We start from the raw sequence: 7,653 nt of genomic DNA, 5'->3' as shown, positions 1-7,653 counted from the left end.
TTCCATCCTTCATACGGTTTCAACGTTAAATTCTAAAATATCTAATTATTCTTTTGATGATTGGTATTGATTTCATTTACTTGGATCTGCAAAACTTAATGCCATAAAATTGATTGAATAGTTGGCGAAACAATTGTTGCAATTTTTGTTTTTACATTTTAACTTACCATGCTACTACCTCCATCCTTTTTAAGCATAAACCCCCACTCTCTCCTTCTTTTTCCTTTAATATTATTTCATACTTCAATTCGACAAACATTTCTAGACAATCAAATTTCACAAACCACTCCTCAAACTACCAAAATTCATTGAATAAAACCCACAAATTTGATTAATTTCAAAATTCAAGTTACCAAATGTTACATGAAAACTAACCCTAAACCTTGTGTATTGCTAAAGATGGCTACAAGTCTAAATAAAATAATTGGGGTTTTCTCTAACGTAATGGGTGATCAACTCAAGCCTAAACTAAACATAGAAATTAATTTCGAGTTTAATGAATAACATGGGTAGAAAAACACAAATTCAAACCAAATTTAATTAAAAGAAGCCCCACAATTAGTAATTATTGTTTTGGAGTTGTAATAAATTTTTTATCCGACATGCTTTACTAACATGATGACATTGGCTACAAATATCCAATAGATGTAATTCCTGATGCATTGGAAAGCTGACAAACAAAGCTACCGGTCATATGGAGAGTGTTTGGTCTAATTCCCCAGAGATCAAAGACTTAAGTTCATCCAACCCGTGTTGGTATGATGATTAAGATGTTTACCGTCTTAAATGCAATTTGGGTTTCAATCATGTTAATCGCATTACTGTTAGTGCTTTGAATTTTTCTTATAATTCACAAAAAAGAGAAAAATTTAAATTCACCTCAAATAAATATATATAAAGATGAGAATTTTGTCTTTCAATGTAATACTAAAATTATCCGTTTAATATCCATTAATGAAAACAGAACACATTTCAGAATCAGCGATTGATATTTTAATTACAACAACAAAAAAATTGAATAACAAACACTCTAACTATAATTGATAATTAATTTAAATCGTAAGCATGTTACTAACAAATTTTCAGAGGTGATTGATTCAAGATGGTTTGGGTGCATAATGTTTTTCTCAAATGAATTAATTAGTTATGGGTTGAAAGTTATGAGCATATTAATAACTTAAAAAGAATTAGTTAGGTAAGATTTAATATGATTTTTATTTAATCTATATATTAATAAACTATCAAAATTATAAAATGCAAATTTTGAAAAAAAAAATTAAATGAAAACCATAATACTCATAAAGGATATAAGGAATTATGAATAATTAAAATCACTAAAAAATGGAATTTAGGTGTAATTATTTATAATTATATATGTGAAGCATATTTGGATAACCATAATAATTAGTGGATCATATTGAATTATGATTATACTGATCTCTAATTGTTGGAGGATAGTGAGAATTGAAGTAATTATGCATGTAATTACAAACAATTACATTCAAATTGGAGTAATTATGTGGACATATATTTTATTTTTATAATATAATTAATATAATTTTACTAATCTCATTTAAATAGTCTAAAAAGTGGAGATAATTTTTAGACATTTTGATGTAGTAAATATTTAAATAAATTACACAAGATCTATTATTTATTTATATGTGGTTAAAGACTAATATTTGAGGATGACAAGGAGTATATGTTTAATATTAGAGAGAGAATAATAACCCAACAAATATGGAATGCAAAAGTACTTAGATAAAAAATTATAAAATATTTATTTTTTCATGTTAATTTTATTAAAATTTTTAAAATACTTTTTAGACTAACATATTACATTTAATGATTTCAATTTTAAGTAGAATTTTTCCTCAAGTATTATTGATAATATTTTATAACAATTAATATTATTTTTAGAATTTCAAATTATAAAATTGTATAATTATAGTTTATATTACTAAATATGAAAATGATAATTACGATATAATTACACTTTATCAATTAAATATGTATAAAAATCAATATTTTCTTATAATTATATTTCAATTCAATTACTTTATGGTGTTGACGTGCACATTATTAATAATAAAATGTGATTATTTGTAAAAATAAATAATTAAACAAACAATTAATAAAGAATGTGGATGACCAAGAAGTATAGAATTTGCTGATTAAATGAACCGATTTTGTTAATTTAATGAGGGAGTGTTGTTTAGGGTATGATGGACATGTCTCATTTGGGGCTTAAAATATTATTCAATAAATGTATTTGTTTTATTTTGGTTATTAAAATTTGTATTTGTATGAATGATAATTCATGAAACTTTCAATTTCATTAAACGGCTTTGAAAAATAAAAAATGTCCCCATCACCTTTGGAACTCACCTTTCCACTTATTGTTGCCGACCTCCATGCACATGCACATGCACATGCACATGCACTTAACTTTAATTATTTTATATACATTTGAATGCGTACAATAATTATCCTAAACTAACTAGATTTTGATACCTTTTTAACTGTCTCCCACTACCTGATATATATAAAAGGAAACATTGCCTTTGATATCATCTATACATCTTTTACCATTATTTAATAATTGATACATCATTGCCAACCCATCTCCAATTTATCTATACATCTTTTACCATTATTTAATAATTGATATATCATTGCCAACCCATCTCCAATCTATAAATAAAAAGGTAATATAATTTAGCATTCTCAATTCACATATTTTTATATTAATTAATAATGTTTATATCAAATGAATTAATACTCAATCGACAAATTTAAGTTCAAATTTTAATGTGTGTAATTATAAGATACAAATATCCGATCTTATCATGTGTATTTCATAAATGAATTTTGTCTATTCTTTTTCAATTTTTCATCTATTTTACTTTATAAAAAATTAATTTTACACTATAATTACTCAAAATATATATTATCCATGAATTTGATTGTCCATTCAAGGCCAACGTAATAAATGAAGCACCCTCAAAGGAGTCGAAGGCAACCGAACATAAGACCCCCAAACAGTAAGCTTGAACATAGAAAACCGAATTTGCTAACTAAGTGCACCGTACAAACATGTGGTGAGGTATTGTTATTTTATGATTAAGATTATGTCATGCACGTAGTGTCCACATTATAATTTTTTATTTAACAAAAGTACATATATAAAAGAAATTAACTTGTTATTTTAGCTTTCAAGACAAAAAGAAGATACCCACACAAGCAAAAGAACAAAAAAAAAAAAAAGGGTGGCTGCTAAATTTTTTTTTTAAAAATTAGGCAAGAAATTAATTGAGAGGGAGGAATTTTCAAGGCTCCTTGAATAAAAAATATTAATTTAAAATATTATAAATTTTAACGGGTTAAAAATGAGATTTTCATAGAAAGGTTGACGTTTTTACTAACTTCTTCTAGTATTGTCTTTATAGTTCGATAACAAATTTATTAAATGAGTAGAGTTTTTAGACCATACAAATATAAAATTAAAGGTGAAATATGTTGTATTTAAAATATATTAAAAATAAAATAAAAATATAAAAAATAGGATAGTATTTAACTTAGCTTGTAAATTTAAAACTAGTTTTGGTGTCTATACCTTGTCATTCTTCGGGAGTTGGTTTTACTCCACATTTAAAACATGTGAAATTTGACCCCAAATATTCCACATTATTTTCGAAATTGATTTTTCTTTTTTCGTTCACTGATAAAGATTGGGTTCATGGTTAAGAAATAATATTTGACATGGATGAAACACGAATATAATTTACTTGTCAATTTTTCTCATTGAACTCCACGTTTTTGCCTAACAACGACGACATGGCGGCTAATAACAGGCTATTATTCTTTTCCCCTTTTTTGGCTGAATGCCATATTCTTCCTGCAAATTTTATATTACTCAATGTTGGACTAATAATTATATATTAATTCAAAAAAAAAAAAGTCATATATACATTCTTAAATAAATTTAAGAGTCAAGCTTTCTTACTTATTTGTCTTATTATAAAATTTAAGTATAAGTTATCTTGCATTACAATTTGACATTTGCTTTTGCTTTTTAATGTTTGAAATGAAATTTCCAATTCTTGTTCTTTTAAAACATGAAATAGTTATGGATTGACTTTCATGATGTGTCCATCTCTTTCAAATTTGTTTTTTTTTTATTGTATTATTATTTGGGGGGTGTCACCAAAATTTAACACAAACCCTACAATAAATAGAGCCTTTTTTTTTTTTACTAATTATGTCATTAAATGAACAAAAATGGAACTTAATTAAAGAATTTTTTTTCCCAAGATCGGAATTATAATTGGATTGGAGGGACTAAAGGTTTGATATTTAAAAAATTAAAATAAATCATATTTGATTAGGAAAATCAATTTAGAATCAACAAAAGTTAACATGTATTTTTTTTAAAAAAAATATATTTTACTGATTGAGTCTTAGCTCGATTGATATTGATATTATTATCAATACAGAATGACGTAGGTTCGAATACACTGAAACGCATTATCTTATTATTTATGAGTTGGAAGCGGCTATAGTAATTTTAGTCATTGTATAAAAAGAAATAATCTAAATCTATAATAAAATTATTAAAAAAATATATTTCTTAACCAAATAAATACAACATAAATTTATTTGACGGTGGAACGGTATGAAATTGCTGAGCACCTTTGTTTACTAATAAATTCTTAGCTTAATCAATGAGTGGACCATACTTAATTTTGGCCAAAATTAACAAGAAGGAAATGACTCAAAAAAGAGCCATCAAAATGTGTGTCCAAATGGCAACAATGGACCCAAAGGACCAAAGAGTTGATAGTTACTTCAACAAGGCAATTCAATTTTAGCATAGATTTAACCCCCCAACATTTGTTTTGAATTTCTTTTATTTAAAATCATTGATTAATTAATACATAAATCAATTTAACATAAAAATAGATAAAAATTGAAATTGTAATGAATTTACACAAACTCCAATAGATTAAAAATTAAAATACATTCGAAAAACTTTTTATTTATAGATAAATTTGAATATAAACACTCAAAAAGCCCTAATTAATTTATGACAAAAATATATTAAAATGCAATTTTCATAAATATATTCATTGTATACCCATCTAAATATTTTATCTTATTATTTTGCTTTCAATCATACCTTTTGTAAAGTAGGTTATGATTTAAAAAAAAGAAATTGAATTTAAATTGTAACCTTTTTAAATACCACATTTAAGAAATGATTTAAAATTGAAGTTATGCATGTACTGGTAGTTGTATTATTTTCCAATTTTCCTCCTTGTTAATTTGTTGATACTGTTAATTTCTGACCCACAAGCCGACATCCACTTGAATTATATACCTTTAAACCTTACTTGTAAAACTTTCTATAAATACCCCCATACCCCTTTCCTCCATTCTGCATTAAACAAATCTAAGCTTTTGCATAATAACATCCCCATCGTAAAACAGCCTCACTCTCAGAGTTTTTTTTAGAAAAAAAATTAAAAAGTCGTAAGAGAAATGGCAAAATTCCCAGTGATCAACTTGGAGAAACTGAATGGTGAGAGAGCAGCAACCATGGATCTAATCAAAGATGCCTGCGAGAATTGGGGCTTCTTTGAGGTACCGATTGCTACTTTATATGTACATATACTCTATTCTCCTTGGTAGATTTTTGCTAATTATTAGCGCGGTTCATTTGGTGCAGGTATTGAACCATGGGATTCCCTATGATTTTATGGACAGAGTGGAAAGCTTGACGAAGGAGCATTACAAGAAATGCATGGAGCAAAGGTTTAAGGAACTGGTGGCAAGCAAGGCCCTTGAGGGTCTCCAGGCTGAGGTTACTGATATGGACTGGGAAAGTACTTTATTTGCGCCATCTCCCTGAATCAAACATGGCTGAAATCCCAGATCTAACCGATGAATACAGGAAGGTGATGAAAGAATTTGCATTGAAATTGGAGAAACTAGCAGAGAAGCTGCTGGACTTGTTCTGTGAGAACCTTGGTCTAGAAAAAGGATATCTGAAAAAGGCTTTCTATGGGGCAAAAGGTCCCACCTTTGGCACCAAAGTTAGCAACTACCCACCATGTCCCACCCCAGACAAAATCAAGGGATTCAGAGCCCACACGGACGCCGGTGGCATCATATTGCTGTTCCGAGACCCCCAAGTGGGCGGCCTTCAGCTTCTTAAAGACGGGGAATGGGTGGATGTTCCCCCCTTGCGCCACTCCATCGTGGTCAACCTGGGAGACCAGCTGGAGGTGATCACCAACGGCAAATACAAAAGCGTGGAGCACAGGGTGGTTGCCCAAACCGACGGTGCTCGCATGTCGATAGCTTCGTTCTACAACCCCGGCAGCGACGCCGTTATCTACCCGGCGCCAGCACTGGTGGAGAAAGAAGAAGAAGAGAAGAAAGGATTGTACCCAAAATTTGTGTTCGAAGATTACATGAAGCTTTACGCTGTGCTTAAATTTCAAGCCAAGGAGCCGAGGTTTGAAGCCATGAAAGCCAGGGAAGCAACTGCTCCCACTGCAACAGCTTAAAGAGAATTAAATACCTTACGTAGGTTTGAGTTTGATAAAGAAATGAGTACTGTTAATCTATTTTAAGCTTTTTAATGGTGTGTGAGAAAAAATATTAAAGAAAAAAGAAGTCAATGTTTACTCTAGGCGAGTGTTTTGATTTAATACTCTACACAGTGACGATCCTATCAATTTCTACTATACTATAATACTATTTTATGTTCCACCACCAATGGAACTCACCTTTCCACTTATAGCTGCCGACCTTCATGCACATGCACTTCACTATAAATATGTTATATAAAATAATTAGTTATAAATTTGATTGCGTTATTTAATTAAACATTAATTATTATCATAAACTAACTACATTTTGATACGAACATAATTAAAGGGCCCTTTTAACTGTCTTCGACTACGTGTTCTATATAAAAGGAAACACTTGCCTTTGAGAAAGCTATTATTTGATGTAATTATAGTCTTCACTCAATTAATATTGGTATTATAGTCAGTATAGAAGGATATAGATTCGAGTGCGTTAAAACACATTATTCTTATATTTAAGAGTTAAAAAATCTATATACTAGAAATTGTGATACTACACTCATATAATAAAAAACTTTAAATTTAGCTAATTGATATGATTTAAACATCTTTTAGAATTGATTAATAATTGGTACATCATTGCCATCCAGGCCTTCACATTGTTTGGATTTTAGGATTTTATTTGAATTTGAATTTTATTTTTATTTTATAAAATTTAATTATACACTGTAATTACTTCAACATATATCATTCAAAACTATTGCAAACCAGTTTAATTATCCATTCATAATTGTGGAGGCCAATACGTGAAGCATATTGAAAATCGAAACAACCCTCAAACAAGGGCGAAGGAAGGGGCAGGTAGAGTCCTGAAAACAACCCTCAATCATATTAAAAATTGAAACAACTCCCTCGTATGGTACAAATATTATAGTTTTATCCTTCAAATTTTAATTTAATTTTTTTTAAAAATTAATTAATATAATAATATAATTACATTTTAATTCTTATAAAAATGTATGACTTAATTTCTAAGTGTTTTAGAAAATAATTTTAA

The 7,653-nt window shown here is 28.5% G+C and overlaps 1 pseudogene; it reads left to right on the top strand.

Annotated features, from left to right (window-relative positions):
• Positions 1-5,419: 5,419 nt before the first annotated feature.
• LOC108485627 (1-aminocyclopropane-1-carboxylate oxidase 3-like) lies at positions 5,420-6,716 on the top strand (annotated as a pseudogene).
• The last annotated feature ends 937 nt before the right edge of the window (positions 6,717-7,653 follow it).

This window comes from Gossypium arboreum, chromosome 7, assembly GCF_025698485.1.
Source record: "Gossypium arboreum isolate Shixiya-1 chromosome 7, ASM2569848v2, whole genome shotgun sequence".
Lineage (NCBI taxonomy): Eukaryota > Viridiplantae > Streptophyta > Magnoliopsida > Malvales > Malvaceae > Gossypium > Gossypium arboreum.
The sequence above is the reverse complement of the archived record's forward strand: the minus strand, read 5'-3'. Positions and strand labels throughout refer to the sequence as shown.